Raw genomic sequence first — 16,462 nt, forward strand, 5'->3', positions numbered from 1 at the left:
GGAGGCTCGGGCAGGTGAGGGCTGAGCGCTGGGGGGCTCGGGGCAGGTGAGGGCTCATGAGTCCCAGCCCCGCTGCGTTCATTCGTGTCATAGGCTGAACCTCGACAGTTTTTGGCAAAAACCTAATTAGCGCCAGGTCTGGGGCCTGTGTTACGTGTATATGTGCGGCAGCGTTTTGTGTACGATATTAAAAAAAATATCCAGGCTTTGGGTTGCCTTTTGTAAGGCATGGAGCTGTGACCCTCCCTCCGCTGCTCCCTCCCCCCGGAGCCCCAGACTTCGCCGTGCCCTGGCTGCGAGCTTACATGGAGTTGTCTTTTTTTATTTTTTTTATAAACCCAGTCACAACACGGGAAGAGGAGGAGGAGGAGGAGGAAGAGAGAGAAAGACAGAACTAAAAACCCTTGAAGGATGGCTCTCCAAAATTCCTGGCGGAACCACGGGGAATCCCTGGTAGCGCGGGAGCGGAGGTAAGGCAGCCTGCGCCCACCCTCCCGCCGGCCCCCCGCGCCCTCGCTTTTGGGCTGGGAGCGCGGCTTGCGGGGAGCGGGAGGGAAGGTGGAGGTGGGAGCTGGGTGGTGGGTGGGTGGTGGGTGGTGGGTGGAGGAGACACCTTCGCCTCGCGCTGCTTAAGTGGGCGCGGCGCTGATGTGAATATGCAAATGGGCGGCCGGGCGCGTCACACGTGCGGCTGCTCCCCCTCCCCTCGCTCCCTCCCTCGCTCCTTTCCCACCCGGGGCTCGGGGGGAACGTGGGGACATGGGGGGCACCGGCCCCGTCCCGCCCGTCCCGTCTCACTCGTCCCGTCCCGTCCCGCCCTGGGAGCGGCGGAGGTGCGAGGCCGGGATGGGAGCGGGGGCGACTCCGACACGCGGGGAACGGACGCGATCGCTGCCGGGGGGCGCGGGGGGGGGCGGCTGGCTCCCCCCGCGTCGCTGATTGATGTCAGGGGCCAACAGGATCCGGCTTTCCTGGCGATGATGATGGTGATGGTGATTGCGATGATTACACTCATCATTAGTGGGAATTTGAATTTTGCGATGGTCAAGGCTGGGCGGGGGCGCGACCCCCGCGCCCGGGAACTTAAGGAAAGAAAATACAGGATTTGGAAAATGATTAATTTATGCACTGGAAGGGTCGAGTTACAAAGGTTTTCACGCAGCCCTGTTTTATTGCGAGTATACGCCGAGATCGGCAAAAAGATGGGAAAGGCGTTTTTGTTATTAAAGGAAAAGCCTTTATTGGAGGGATGATTTAGAAATTTACAGTCAATGGAATTTAATTTTATCCTTTGCCTTTTGCTTTATCCACATTTTAATAAAAGAGCCACGAAGAATAAGAGTAGCCAGGTGATTGCTGAACAAAGCAGATCTCGAGTCTGAATAGGATTTAAAATCGGTGCCTGCGCTCCCCACGCCTGGCAGGGCCACGGGTGGCACCCCCAGCTGTGCTGCCGGGCTGGGGGACACTGCGGTGACGACACACACCTTGATGCAAACTTAATATTTCCTGTGCAGGAGGCACAAACTTTGTGGTACATTTTTCCTTCCCCTCTGTTTGCTGACCTGGTGATTTGGGTACGCCTGATCACGTCTTAGGTTTCTATGTGGTTATTCCATGCAGAGAGTGATTTTCAGGGGAGTGGAGTGCTGCTGGGGATGTCTGCCAGCACCCCGAGGTGGCAGTGACCATGTGTGGTTCTGCAGAACATCACTGGCATTAATTCACTGGGAAAAAAAACAAATGCAAATCAACTCCATTAGTTTTTCTTAGGTTCTACCAGGGACTTTAAAAGGATCTACTAATGGGATAACCGTATTCACTAGATTGATAAATAAATAGAAAATCCCTAATTCTTTTGAGGCATGGGGCTGGAAGCAGCAGATGGAAGTCACTCCAGGGTAACTGAATAAAACCCCTGTGCTGATAGGGCCTGATTGATCATAGTGTAGTGCACTAAGAGACAAGGAGTCAGCTGAGGGGAGAAGAGGGAAAAGGCGAGAGATGGAGCAGGAGAGAAGTGAAACCCAGTTCCAGCAGGACAAACCAGCTGCCTGCGTGCCCTGCTCTCCAAAGCGTGCCCGGTGTCCCGCATGGCTCTGCCACCCAAACGCCACGCTGGCCTTCAGCTCTCAGGAGGTTTTCTCTCATTATCCCAGTCTCTGTGCTTTCCCTCGCTGTGGCGCAGGCCCGTCCTGGCTGCCCCGCGCTCTGGGCGCACCTGGCACAGCCCGGTGCCAAGGGCACCGTGCCCGGGGGCAGCGCGGCTGCCAGGGCGCAGCGTGGGCAGGCCGAGCCCCGAGGACGCGGCAGGGCAGAGGGGGCTCGGGGGCCCTTCGGGTGCCCGGCCCTCGGCCGGCACCTGCAGCCGTGCGCGCACTCCATTCCCCGCGCTCACTCCGCTCGCTCCGCCGTGCCAATAAAGAAGAAAGGCAGGGATGAGGATTGTTGCTATTGATCTGCCCAAGGGGATCATTAGGCATCAGTATCAATCTACAAATCAGTGGGCCTGTGTTACTTGCTTGGGCAGTCATTGCCAATTTGTTCCTATTAGATGGCCGAGCCCGGAGGTGTTTGATGAGCAGATTGGGTCTTTATCTCGGCGCTGGAGAGCAGGCGGGCGTGGGGAGATGCCGCAGCTTTGCAGGATTGCTGCTGTTTGTTTGTTTTCTTCTGCTGAAACCCTTTTCACTTCTCTGTACAGAATTTTGTAGGGGCTGAATGTGTTTCTGCTTTATGGATGGTTTTTCATATCATCAGATTAAACATATTGAGAGTTTAGGAGAAACTATTTTCAAATAATCCCCTAGCTTTTATTCGGTCTGTTTACCAGCAGCACTCCCTATAAAAATACATATTCATGCCAGATTCTTTTGTTATCCTTTCCAGGTCAGACCCAACATTAGGAACGCAAACAATTTTGCTTTTGCTATCCCAGTGCCCATTCCTTGGGATTTATTGAGTTGTGCTTAGTGAGATGATTGTTTTCACAATATTTCCCTCTGTGATTTAATTATTTAGGCCAAAAAATTAAAGCTTGTGGATAATATTTTATTTTCGAAGCATTTTTATGTGGAGGACAGCCCCAGGGGTTAGTGGCCCCTTGGACACAGCCCTGCTCTGTGTGGTGCCTTCCGGAGCTGCCTCCCTCATCTGCATATTTACAAATAAGAAAAATGTTTAATACCATGCAAAATTAATAATGAATTTAGACCATAACAGGAGAATGGAAATTAATGGCAAAAAAAAGGGAAAAAACCAGTTCACATGAATGTTTTGATCCGACATCAATGCCGTGTTATTTAATGCAAACCTTGATTCTGACTGTTCCATCTCACTCCTCACATGAGCATCGCACAGTTTAAACATCTGTCCAGCCGTTAAAGACCCTATTGATGCTGTGTTATTGGATTTCTAATTTCCAGGTTTTGTCAGGGGGTTTAACAGACTATATGAGTGTTTATAATTTCTAATGAGTTTAATCTCTAATTTGCCTCTATTACCTGGGACTGTCAAATCCCATTCTCAGCACTGGGTCTGTGAAAATTCAAAATACAGAAATACAGGTTTCTAAAGAACTCGAAATATTTGTCATATCTTTTATATACAAATATGTGTGCAGTAAACAGAACTATACATTCTTATTCTCTTTGAAGATCAAGCCTGATTTTAATCCTGCCTATCTGCTGCAATCACAATATATTACCTAAACCCAAGTTTCTTTGAGGACTTTTGGATAGATGTCACTATTTCATTGGAGATAAAATAGGGTGTGTTTTAGGATACCACATTATTGCTGCCTGATTAGTATTTGATCAAATCCTATCTGTTTTTTTGTCCCTGAGACAATCCAGCTCCTCCACATCCGGAGGCGAATTCGCCTCATTCTGTCTGACAAGTGTTTTGTTGGGGAGCAGCGGATCAGATCCGTGTAAACACGCGGCTGGGGCGGGGAGCCCCGCACTTTTAATTTATCATAAACTCCACAGAACTCATTAGCTTTCATCTTTACATCGCACGTATAGAAATGAATTCTGAGCTCACTCGGGGAGGCTTTTTTTTCTGTGGAGTTTGCTGTACAAATATTTATGGACCTTTTCCTTTGTAGTAGAGATTCCAGTGGCAACAGCTATCACACGGCGAACAGCAGCTTGTGACTTAGGGAAGAGGTTGCCAAAAGCTGTTGTTTATTTAGTTGCGTGGCATTTTGTCTTGAAATTTGTTTTGCTACTATTTGCAAAAAAATACAAGGCTCTCTTGGGAGGAGAAATCAGGATTTTTTGCCTATATTCCAGTAAAAGAAAAAAGGGAAAAAAGCCTCCCAGAAAATGAAATCTAAGTGTGTTTGTATGTATGAACATAACTTTATAATCAGCATATTCTGAGGATTTTCAGAGCAGGAGGCTGCTCACTGCCCATTCACAAAACACACATATGGTGATTTTATGGTAGGTTTTGTTTTAAAGATAATGATTTGTCTCCACGTTGCAGTTGTTTATGTTTCTGTCTATATCTCTTTCCTCACCCCTGTTTTATTTAGTAAGGTTTCAGCTGTGAAATTTCTCCATGAAACAATTGATACATTCTCCACACGCTGCAGCGAGGGAAAAAAAGCCCCTTAGATTAATGGTCAGTGTCTCATCCACACAAATTTGTGTTACGATACTACCGAGAAGCTGCGAATTACTGACAAGATCTAGAATAATTCCTAATGCTGTCGAAGGCTTCATTTTCTCCTCCGCATGATGGATGAGGCATAAGAAGTGCTTTCTGAGATCGTTAATGTGCATCATTCTGTTAAGTGTTATTAAAGTCCGTCTGTCTTCAGCAGCAGAAACAATGGCTTAGCCCTTATTTTGTCTCTCTCTTTGCTAAACTCCAACGTGCTTTTACTAATGTGGCCTGTTTGGGGCTCTTTCGGTGGCTGGTTTGTACCGCGGTGTTTCTGTTGCTTGGGGGAATTGTATTTTCCCTTCGAGTTTAATGTTGGCTTGTGGCACGGGGAGGCACGGCGAATTCGCGGTGATTCTGTCTGTAACCTGTGGATAATGTCCAAGCAGTGCAGGATCTGTACCAAAGCTTCCATTTAAGCCTGGAAAATAGGATTGAGCTTTCCCTTCGGAAGGCTGCTCCTGCGGAGTGACGCTGGGCTGTGAAACTACCCCAGGAGCAGCCGTGCCCGCTCGTTTTCCCCTGGATGAATTGTTTAAAAATCTGGGAATTGCTGTCTGAGGAGACAGTGAGCTGGTCCCCTGCTGGGAGGGAAGCTGGCACGGGGTGACCCAAACTCGTCCTGTTCGGGCAGAAATCGCTGCCCTGTCCTGGTCCCGTGGGCATCGCCCCATTCCCCAAGGGGGAGGAGACCAGGCCCACATTGCAGATGGATCATATTAAATCAAAAGTACTTTTAACCAAACAGAAGAATTCACTTTAAAGGTTTTTAACCTTTCTTAAGAGCCAATTTTTCCTTAAGCCCTGCGATAATAAAATACAATATAATTTATAGAGCACTCTCCACGGGTATGCATTCCTCCTCTCTTCTTTTTTTTGGTACAGTCAGATAAAACATCCAACAACTGGGATGATAATCAAGAAAAAACAAAAAGCAACTGATCATAAAGCATTTAGAAATGTAACATTCCTTTTACAAGGGATTCAGACATCCTTGGGAAGCTTCACTTCTATACTTTTAATAGAATTAGAGAAGTGTGATGCACAGCTGGTAAAAGCTCAGTCATCCACAGCGCAGCGAGTTTTTGAGTATTTAATTTTATATTTGAATAATTCTCCAGATCAGGCTATAATCATGGATGTCATATAAAAAGATTTTTTTCATAAATTACATTATTTCACAGATGTGCAAATACTTCTGTGAAAAAAATTACATTGATCAGTTTTTAATACCCCCCTGTCTCACCCTTCAGTCAAAAGGAAAAATAGCTTTTTTCCCATCTTTGTCTTCAGAAAGGTGCTAGATTGTAAACATCTGAAGGAAATGAAAGGGGGTTGGCCAGTCCACCCCAAATTCTTTCCAGATTTTCATTCCTTTCACCAGCAGCCTTCTGTTCTTGGAGGAGAGGGAGGAACAGCAGAAGAAAGAGAGAGATGTCTCTGTTTCTTATTAAAATTTAAAGTGCAAAGCAGGGGCTGTATTTTGCTAATTTTCAATCTGCTAATTGGGAAGGGGGTTAGGAGGTGAGGGGCCGCGGGGACACGGGAGGCTCGGTGGGACGAAGCCTGGCCAGTGCCACGGCCCGGCGGGGACAGCAGGGACAGGCACAGCCCCGGCCTCGCTGCCAGGGAGGGCTTGGACTGGCTGCGCTTTGGAATCCCACACTATAACCTCCTGTTTATTCTTCTAATTAGAAAGCGACTCGTTTAGCAAGAATAAACTTCCCAACAGGCTGGTGCTCTGCCTGCCCGGGGCTCCGGGGTGCCTGAAGGCCTCGCCCCCGGTGTGGGACCGGGGGCCTCAGGGCCACCTGGCCCCTGGAGCTTGTGTCCCTCCAGCTCCTGAGCTCTTCTCCTTTCATCTGCTCTGAACGTGGGAAACATTTCATCGAGGCACAGGCGATTCCTCAGCACATCCTCACATGCAGAGTATCTGGTTATCTTGGATATTGTTGTGAATGGAAAAGTTTGCCCTAATGTTAAATTCAGGAATGGCAGTTAAGATAAATGCCAGCTTCCCAGCTCTCTCATCCCATTTTCTATGAAGTTTAGGGGAAAGGAAGGCTGAAAATAACTTTATAAAAGTTACCAAGGTGTCACACCCTGCCTGCTTGGGCTTCAATCAGAGTTGCCAACTTGTTTTTCAGGGAATTTGAGTAGCAGATGCACTTGGAGAAAGCAAGCTAAACATCAGAGTTTATTTTCAATATGCAAGTGGTATAAAAATATGCAAGCCCTGATCTGAGTGCTATGGAAACTGCTCCACAAAAATGTGGAACGAAAGCTGTTACTGTAAGCGTGGTTCATGTCCTGTAACAGCTGTGACAGCCCGGCAAGCTCAACACTTGTCCAATTAGATGAAAATATTCAAAAGAAAACCTGATTTAAATAAGAGCTGTAATAATCTTTCACAATTACAGAGTATTCCAGTGACCAACACTGTTCCCCTGCCCGGGTTGCCCAGACCCTGCGTTGCCCTCGGCTCTGCGGACGCCGTCTCTCCCTCCTCGCACTGGCTCCAAAAGCATTTTTCAGGGCTTATGTTACAGTTATTTGCAGATTATTTTAGGTCTGTGTTCTTTTATATCCACTTAGCAACTTGGAAGGAATATTTCAGGAGCAGCCCATGCTTGATGTGCCCCTTTTTGGGGAGCAGGAGGACTAGGTGGGGCGGATTTAAAAGCTATTATTGTATTTATGACAGATGGTTTTCAGTTTAGGCAAGAAAGCCCCGATAGACACTAGCACAGAGACAGGAATGTGGACACGTATCATTAAACTCTTTCTGCTAATCAAATGCAAGAAATACAGTAAATTTCTTTTTATACCTGACCTGTGGAACAAATATGGCCAATGGATATTACACATAATAGGTCTTAAAAGGAACAATTATAGTTTCCCTTTAACTTTTCTGATTTGTTACAATTTGTATCTATTTCTAAGGTTTTAAGGATACCAACGATTAAAATCATCCTACTGCATAAATTTTAGTTATTTACCATAGTTCATAAGTATCGTGTGATGACCTTTTTCTGGCTTCATAAAATTGGTGACTTAATATAATTTAGGATCTGAGAGTGCAAGTTCCTCGATTCATTTATCATTTGATGCTGAAATTTGTTTAGTCTGGATCGAAGGCCCGACTCAGCTTTTCCTACTGGTCATAGATTCTTTTTACACTGGAAACTGGGAGATCTTTGTGTCTTGTCTCTTTCTTTCAAGTTTGACCAAAAATAGTCATTAAAGACTTCAGAAGCCCCTGACTTTATAAATAAAGGCTCTTGACTGACTCTGATGGGAGTTCCATGCACAGAACAGCCCCTATCACTAATTTTTCAGAATGGGAAAGTGTGTTAATATAGAATACACCTTGAATTAAGTGGTCAGTTTTGACTGTATTCCAGACAATTTTTTATGAGTGCAATTAAAGAGGGAGTTTTAATAGCTTCAGGAGAATTACATTTGAAATTGTTCTATAAACAATGTTTATAAATATATATATAGATAGATGATAGATGCATCTGAAAGCAGTAATTTATTTTAAAAATTCTTCTGTAGTCAGTGTGAGTGATTTCAAATGGGATCCCAGAATATCCAAGCCAAAGCTCTCATCTTCTAAGGAATTTCACCTGGAATAAAATGTTGCCTTAGAAATTGTTGACGTAATAGTCCCCTTGGGAACCCCAGAGCAGTCAAAGAGAAATCCAACAATAAATCCAGGGGCCACCTGGATAACTCCCATTAAAGGCTTTTTTTCAGCGGAAAAAATTCTTTAAAAGCTTAATTCTTCCTAAATGTAAAGTCCAGCGATCGTGTTTCTGTAGAACTTTTACAGTTGGGTGTTTCAGGTGGTTTTGTTTGAAGCGCTTCCCCAGGGCTCGGGGACAGTGACAGCAGCGCTGCGTGTTCCGTGTGCCCTGCACCCCTCTGCAGGGGCTGGGAACCGAGGGCACCGAGCACACCCGGGCTGGGCCTCGCGTGGGCTACGGGCGTGACCAGAGCCGGCCCGGTGCGGGCCCAGCAGTGTCCCCGACACGGGAGTGACCCTGAGCCCTGAGCGGGGCTGCGAGCTTTGAAACGCGGCTGCAGAGCGGCGCAGCCTGGGGCAGCCGCGGCAGCTCCGCAGCGCTGGGGATCACCCACAGCTGCTTTTCTCCAGAAAAATAAAACATGGGAAAAGCCCTTCTGTGCCCATGGCTGTCCCTGGTGTGCACGAGCAGCCCGGCGGAGCAGCTCGGCCGGCGAAGGCTGGAAGCGGCCGAGTTTCCGTGGCCGAGCCGGTCCCGGAGCGCTCCCTGCTCCGCAGCCCGGCCACCGCAGGGCTGAGCTGGGCGGCCCCTGCTTGTCAGAGGCACCCGCAGCCAGCCCGGGCAGTGCCCCTCGGACTGGGCCCTGTGCGTGCTGTGACCCGACTGAAACCCTGTCCTGTTTCTGAGGGGGCTCTGAGGGGACGTGCAGGGACCGCAGCACATCCTGGGCCCTGAGCGTGCGGACCCACAGAGCCACCGACTGCGCCCGCTCCTGTTCCCCACAGTCCCGGCTGTGCTCCGTGCTGCAGCAAAAAGGCACCGTGTGGCTTCTGATTGAAAATACCGGGCAGAAACAATCAGCCCACTAACCACTGGAAATTTTATCACAATTTAATTCTCTATCAACATTTTTAAAAGGCAAAAAGGGTCAAAAATGAAGGGTGTTATTCTTAGTTGTCTGTATTATTAGTTAACATCAGCTGTCTGCTATCCACACCTCCGTGCCCAGTACAAAGGACACTGTAAACCACATTTTTAAAAAAACAAACTTGATTTTTGTAGAAATACATATAAAAATAGATTCAGGATCTGTGGGTATTTACATATGGTCATTTTACAGATTTTCTGGTGTGGTGGCTGGAAGACAAACTTCTTTTAAACCCTGTGAAATTCAATATTTCACTGAATTTAACATATTCTGAGTTATACATAATATATATAGTGAAGCAGTTTTACACTGTTTCAATGGGCTTTGATTTTAAACAGTGTCTACTCTTCATATATAACAAAGGTATAATTTATAACAATATTTTAAACAGTCCAAGCCAGTTATTTATACTGGTTTTTATCTTGAAATGAGTTTTGCTGAGTCTTTTGCTTTTGCTTTATTTACCTCATCATTCCCTTATCACCCAGAGTCTTTTTTGCAATTGTATTTATTTAAAATGGTATTTTTTTACTTTTAATATAATCGTGTTGTTTAGACAAGAGGTTTTTTTTCTTGTGAGTATTGAGGAACTTGTTTTGCTGCTGTCCCCAGAGCAGTTGAGTGCAGCAATACGTGCAGTCAAACGGGGAATATTCCCAAATTGTCTGTTCTCATGCTTGGAATTCAGACAAGCAGGCACTGTCTCCGTTCCTGTAAGGAGCAGTGAAATTTGCTGTGGTGGATCTGGGCTTAAACGGTTCCAGAAGCAATTTCTGTTTATAGGCCACTGTTTTTCTGGACATTGTCCTGTGTTTTTGAGCAGAAAGCAAGTTTGCTGCACTAGGGACACAATCACTGAGTGTGGGCTGCTCTGGGTACAACGGGGCCATGTTCTCACTCTGGGATAATGCACAGAACCGTGTGGGACAAGGGCAGCAGAGCCACTTCTGTTCATCCTGGCCTTGCTCATCACCTCCCCTGCCACAGAGCCTCCCACAGCCGCCTGAGCTGTGTCTGCCTGCCACAAACATGGGGCAGCCCAGAGAGCTCAGCTCCAGCCCAGGGAACCCACCCCCATCCCATCCCATCCCATCCCATCCCATCCCATCCCATCCCATCCCATCCCATCCCATCCCATCCCCTCCCACCCCACCTCCAGCACCATGAGCCCACTGTGGAGCTCCTTGTGTGTCCTCTCCTGCCTGATCTGCCTCCTGCTCTCCCGCCCTGGCCTCAGGGATGAGCTCCCGCAGGAGGTGGGCAAGGGGCAGGTGTGGCAGGTGAGGTGGCCAAGGCCATGGATGGTGGCAGTGGTGTCCCTGGTCCTGAGTGACTCTTAGCTCCTTGTCTGTGTCCTTGCAGCCTCCTGGCTGCACAGAGCAAGGACAGGCCCTGCCTGCTGGGTCCGGGAGCTGGGACAAGCTGCATCCCCATCTCTGAAATAACCATGGATGGTTTTCCCACATTGTTACCAAAATTGAGATTTTTTTTCGGTTGGAAAAGCCCTCAGAGGGCATGGAGCACATGGCGGGGCCGGGCGATTCCCGGCGTTGTGGCCCCGGTGCCAGGGCCGGGCGATTCCCGGTGCCAGGGCCGGGCCATTCCCGCTGTCGGGCATTCCCCGCCGTTCCCGCCGCGCCCGGCAGGGGGCGGTGCCGCCCGCGCAGCGCCGCCGCCTCGCCGCCCCCGCCGCTCCCGCCGGGGCCGCGCGGGGCGGGAGCGCCCGGAGCCTTCCCGAGGGTCCGACACGCGGGGCCGGCACAGCGGGGCCGCCTCGGGCCCTTGGGCTCCCACCGCACCCATGCCATCCCATGCCATCCCATGCCATCCCATCCCACCCCCATGCCATCCCATGCCATCCCATGCCATCCCATGCCATCCCATCCCACCCCATCCCATCCCACCCCCATGCCATGCCATGCCATGCCATGCCATGCCATGCCATCCCATCCCCATCCCCATCCCATCCCATCCCATCCCATCCCATCCCATCCCATCCCATCCCCATCCCCATCCCCATCCCCATCCCCATCCCCATCCCATCCCATTCCCATCCCACTTGATCTCTGCCATCTCCTCCCAGGGAGCACAGGCACAACTCAAATTGTTTGGAGACTTTTGCATTCAAACGTTGTTTTCTATAACAATATCCCTAAACCCCACCTGCATTTATATGGAGATCATCCTCCTCTGGGCTGTTGGGGAACAAACTCAATTCCTGCCACAAAGACAGAGGTGGTGGCCAAATAATTTCCATATAATATTAATTTTATATGTGTATGGTTGTACACCTCGAAGTGTGAGATCACAGAAATGAGGTGGTTTTTGTGTGGGTGCATTGGGTTGCTGGGGGGAGCGGTGGCTATTCCAGCACTTCTGTTTCTGCCTCAAATATTTGTGTTTGTTTTTCAGGGGCTTTGTTAATACCTGAGGGAACCATTAATGCAGCCGAAATAACAGGAGATCTGATGTTCTCATGGTATTTTAGTATTTCACTTCCTCGATGGAAATGCCAGGAGAACACCAGATCTCGCGGTATTTGGGCCCCAGAAATAGCTCCCTTGGGAATTTTTAAAAAGCCCATAAAATACATAAACACAAATATGGAGATATCCAGGTTCCTGCCGAAGTTGCCTGCGCAGCCTTCCCTCGATTGAAGCCATCAGTCAGCAGCTTTCCCTCCCTTCCAGCTGATTTGTCTTTGTCACTGAGCGAAACTACTCGTTCTCCCTCAAACCGATGGCAGAGAACCAGACCCGTGTCGGTAATTGTGATTATGGAGAGGACAATTCTGGATTGCTCACACACACAGAAGATTTCCCCTAGTCCGCTTATTTTTTTTCCTAATATGGCTGTTTCCTTTTTAAAAACCATGTTATTATTTTTATTATTATTTTTGGTTTCACTATAATTTTCATTGGATATTTAGCTGTATCTAGTTAATTATCTAATCAAGCAAATGGTTTCTTTGGCTCTTAGCTAAAACAGGAAAACACCCCAGTATCGGGATTAAGTTTTCATCTCTATCAACTGGCTTAAAAATACTGAACTTGATTCCTTTTGAATTAACTGAGTCTTATTTTATTTTTTTTTTTCAATATCACCTATCACCATAGTAACCACCAGCTGTCAGTTCAGTTTCTGACATTTTTCTCATTTGGTAAGATTTCAGAATTGCCATCCTCCCTGCCAACATGTCATGAACAAGAAAAAAAAAAATTGCATGAAAAATCTAATGGGTGTCTGGTCTGATTGTCCTCACTCGTGGCAGGGAAGACAAAAACTGATGAATTGTGAAATGTATTCAGAGGGATTCAAGAAAAGCAAGTGTCTCGGACCCCCTCCTCACCCACACCTCCTCGTTTTCATCTTGTTATGCTTGATGCACCAGACATGCTTGCCCTGACACTCGGGTTTGTAGAAATTTAAGATTAACAGTTTTTACATTCACCTCGCTGATCCCCGGGTTTTAAAGTCATCATTAAAAATAAAGTTCGCAGAGCTCGTATTTAGCACCATTTCCCACTCATTGATGAGGTTTTAGCACCTGCGAATTCTCAACAAAACACTTCCCGTGCCTGAAGTCAACAGCCAGTTCGGTACATTCCCACATTTCCTCCCCGTTTCTGTATTTTATGTACATTAGAAAGCAACCTTTGAGCAGGCCTAAAGAGAAAGGCAAATTCTGGGTAACTCCCTGGGCTGGGGTTTTGTTTGTGCTGGAAAAAGGGCAGCAAATGGGAAAGTTTGACTTTTTTTATTTCTCCAATTGGTTTACCTGAAATAATATAAATTTAAGAAAAAATGGGTTCGTGTTCAGTAAATGACGCTGCACTTCCTGGATGGCAAAATATCGCTGAGAAACCTCCTCGCCAGTGCTGCAGGGAGGCAAGAGAAAGGGAAAGGACTCATTTACTTCTGGCAAAACAAATAAAACGCCAGCAATGCCTTTCTAACGTGTATTTTTGGGGGATTTTCTATACAAGACACACACATGGCGCTGGCACGTCGTGTTTCCGTAGGTATAAAACAAATCCCCCCAGCTGCCTCCATTGGGGCACAAAGAGCCGTCCCCTGGACGTGCTTCCAGGGGGGCTCTTTGGGGCTGTATCCATCTCTTTTTTCCCCCGACTGTCTGTGAATTCAGGCTCAGCAGCAGGAACTCATTTCAGGAACATAAACCTGATTTGATGAGCAGCTGCAGCGCTCGGGTCCCTGTGCTGCCGGGGACACCCCGGCGCTGCCGGGGCTCTGCCCCGCTCCCGGCTCACGTTTCACATTCGGGGGCTCAAACCGGCGCTTCAAACCCGGCCAGCCCAAAGGGGAATAATTGAAACAATCCCGGGACATTATAGCCACTTGGGAACATTTGGGGCAATTTGTATTTGTGAGTATATTCGCTCAGTTCTGCTGCATCTACACGGAGCAGGGAGGTAGCTCTTGCCAGGAAAAGTACCGACTCCCCTAGGAAGAGCCAGGGCTGCTGAACACTGTTAGTCGGTGTTTTCTCTGGGCAGTGGTCGCTTGCGCTGCCCCAGCCGCGTGGTCTGGGTGCTGCCGCTCGGGGTGCGAGGCGCCGGCTCCGCGGGGAGCAGCGGCGGCGGCAGCTCCGGGAGGGACGCGGAGCGGCGGCAGCGCCCGGCTGCGGGGCTGGGCGGGAGGGACCCCCGGACCGCGCACCGCTCCTCGTCCCAGCGCCTCGTCGAATTAGACATTTCAGATGTAGCTAGTGCTTAAATGTCTTCTCGGTTTTAAATGAAAAACCATCATCTTTGGGAAAAAAATGGAAAATGATCCCATTTTCCTGCCTGTTTCAGCCATGCATTTTGCCAGCTGTATTTTTTAAGTAGTTCTATAAATGTATCTCATGAAATAAATGCACTGGGAAAGTGTAACTCTTTTAATGATAAATAATATTGTTGTACATAATATTTGAAAACAAATGGGGTAAACAAAATGCACCTTAATGTCTTTATGGTTTGTGAGATTTATAACAATAATCAGCAACCGACTGTAACACTGTTTGCACCTTGTGTGCCCTAAAGCCATTGGATCCCTCCGTTAATTGTATAAATTCCATGCACTATGGAAAATCATGATGTATCATTTATATTCAGCTATGTCAGGTATATAAATATTAAAATATATTGGCCAAAAATGGCTGATTACCCCTCAAACATTTCATGATAAATCTTATCTTTTTACGGTGGTGGTAGCACTGAGGGTGGGGTGAGGGGGGGAATGGACTAAATATTTCATGTTATTTGGAAATATTCTTTAAACAACCCAGATATATTATTAATGTTTTACAACTGCTTCAAAAATCCGGCAGCTCGGTTCAGGTTTAGAGGATACAGTGGTTCAGTACCTGAAGAAAAAGTGATTTTTATATATGCAAAGCACCCCAATGGTGGGGATTATGTTATTTATTCAGCCTGGGATCCGTGTGGCTCGTGGAGGCTCCGAGCTGACGCCCTGGTATAAAATAGAGGTGACGTTCCCAGAGCCAGCGACAGCAGCACCTCCCTGCTCTGCTACGCCAAATATTCATGGGCATTTATCAGGGCCTTATTATTCACCTATAGTCTTATTTAATAAACTCCTGCTCTCCCCTGCCGCGATGTAAAGGTACAGGGACAGTGCTTGTGACAATCTTTTGCCTAAAAATATTTAATGAAATATGGCCTATTTCTCTGTGCTCCCCACACAGCCCCAGCCCGAGCCCCGGCCTGTGCAGGGACAGGGAGAAAATACTGTTATCCATATTTATTGATACTAATGCCTGTGTTTAATGGGTAAAGAAATACACCGTTGGGCTGTGGCTCCAATGTGTCAGGCAAGTGGCCGTCTGCAGTGCGGAGGGAGGAGATGTCGGCAAGGGGCTTGGAAATACGCGTGGCTGGGAAGAATGGAGCGGGAATGACGCCTTGCACCGACAAGCAGACTTGGGGTGTGTGATAGACTTTGTTCATTTGATTCTCAGAACTCAGTCGGGGTTAAATTGGAATCCAGACATCAAAGAATTCTTCCAGCAGCCCCAAATTTTGCCCGTATAATTTTTTTCTTGCAGTTGTCATAATTGTAGCTAATTTCACACTGCAAATTTTTTTTTTTCTGTTTGAAGTATTTTCCTAAATATGCACAGAATATGGGAGTGGGATTATTTGTTCTCTCTGGTGTTTCCCTGACAGTCACGGGCAGGCAGTTCCGAGCCCTTGGTGGCGTGAGGAACCCTTGGGTTTGGTGGGGTGTGTCCACGTCCCCTGGAACTCGGGGATCTGAGCAGGATCCTGAGATCTGAAGGGAGGGGAAGGCTCAGGGCTGGAAATAGCAACGCCCTTCTCCCTGTTCCTTTTTTTCGCCCGACTGTTGTGTCTGAACACAAGCGTGTGGTGCTGCATATTTGGTGGGTTTGCAGATTTCTGTGTGATTTTTATCTGAAGGTCAGGGCTGTGGAAATACATCAGGTTGGGATTTGGGATGTTTGCCATTTGCCATTTAGCCTCGCTCCTGCTTATCAGATCGCTGGGAGCACGGGCCTAATAAACCAGGGAGCTGCTCCGAAAAGGAAAAATAAATATTGTTCTGGTTTTATGGAGTCTCTTTACTATTACACAGCAGGAGATTTAAATGTATTTATTTAAGTTTTTCCCTTTTTGCTTTGGAATTGTGGAACTAGGGAAAAGAAATTAATGGTGGCTATTTATAATTTCACTGGATATTTGCATGCATTAATTTTTTAAAAGAAAAATTTATTTCCTTTTTTTTTCCACATTGGAAAAATAAAAAAGGTAAAGAGGTGTAGGGAGGCCATGTCAGAAAGGGGGAATGGGGAGGCCTTTTCTGCATCCAACATCAGCTTGAAACCAAAATGTGGTATTTGAGGTTGCTCCTGCTGGGGTTTTGGGCTGTTTCTCCCATGGAACAAGCCCCAGTGCCAAGTGCAGAGCTCCTGAGCTATGGGATTGCAAGTCAGTGCCAGGGCTGGCAGAGCCACAGCCAGGGCTGTGCTGGTCTCAGTCTCTGCACCCGCAGGACTGGCATTACAGACAGTGGCAATGCCATTTGCAGCTTTAATTCACCTTTCTAATGCTGTTTTTTATGGTCAGGATCA

At 47.5% G+C, this 16,462-nt stretch overlaps 1 long non-coding RNA gene across 1 annotated transcript in view; it reads left to right on the plus strand.

Moving 5' to 3' along the window:
* Positions 1-322: 322 nt before the first annotated feature.
* Positions 323-16,462, plus strand: part of LOC139596157 (uncharacterized) — a 196,671-nt gene continuing 180,531 nt past the window's right edge. Inside the window, exon 1 of the long non-coding RNA XR_011681262.1 lies at positions 323-470. This is a non-coding gene — a long non-coding RNA (uncharacterized lncRNA). The remainder of the gene's footprint in view (positions 471-16,462) is intronic.

The sequence above is a fragment of the Agelaius tricolor genome, unplaced genomic scaffold, assembly GCF_023055355.1.
Source record: "Agelaius tricolor isolate 1412-34295 unplaced genomic scaffold, bAgeTri1.0.p SCAF_15, whole genome shotgun sequence".
Lineage (NCBI taxonomy): Eukaryota > Metazoa > Chordata > Aves > Passeriformes > Icteridae > Agelaius > Agelaius tricolor.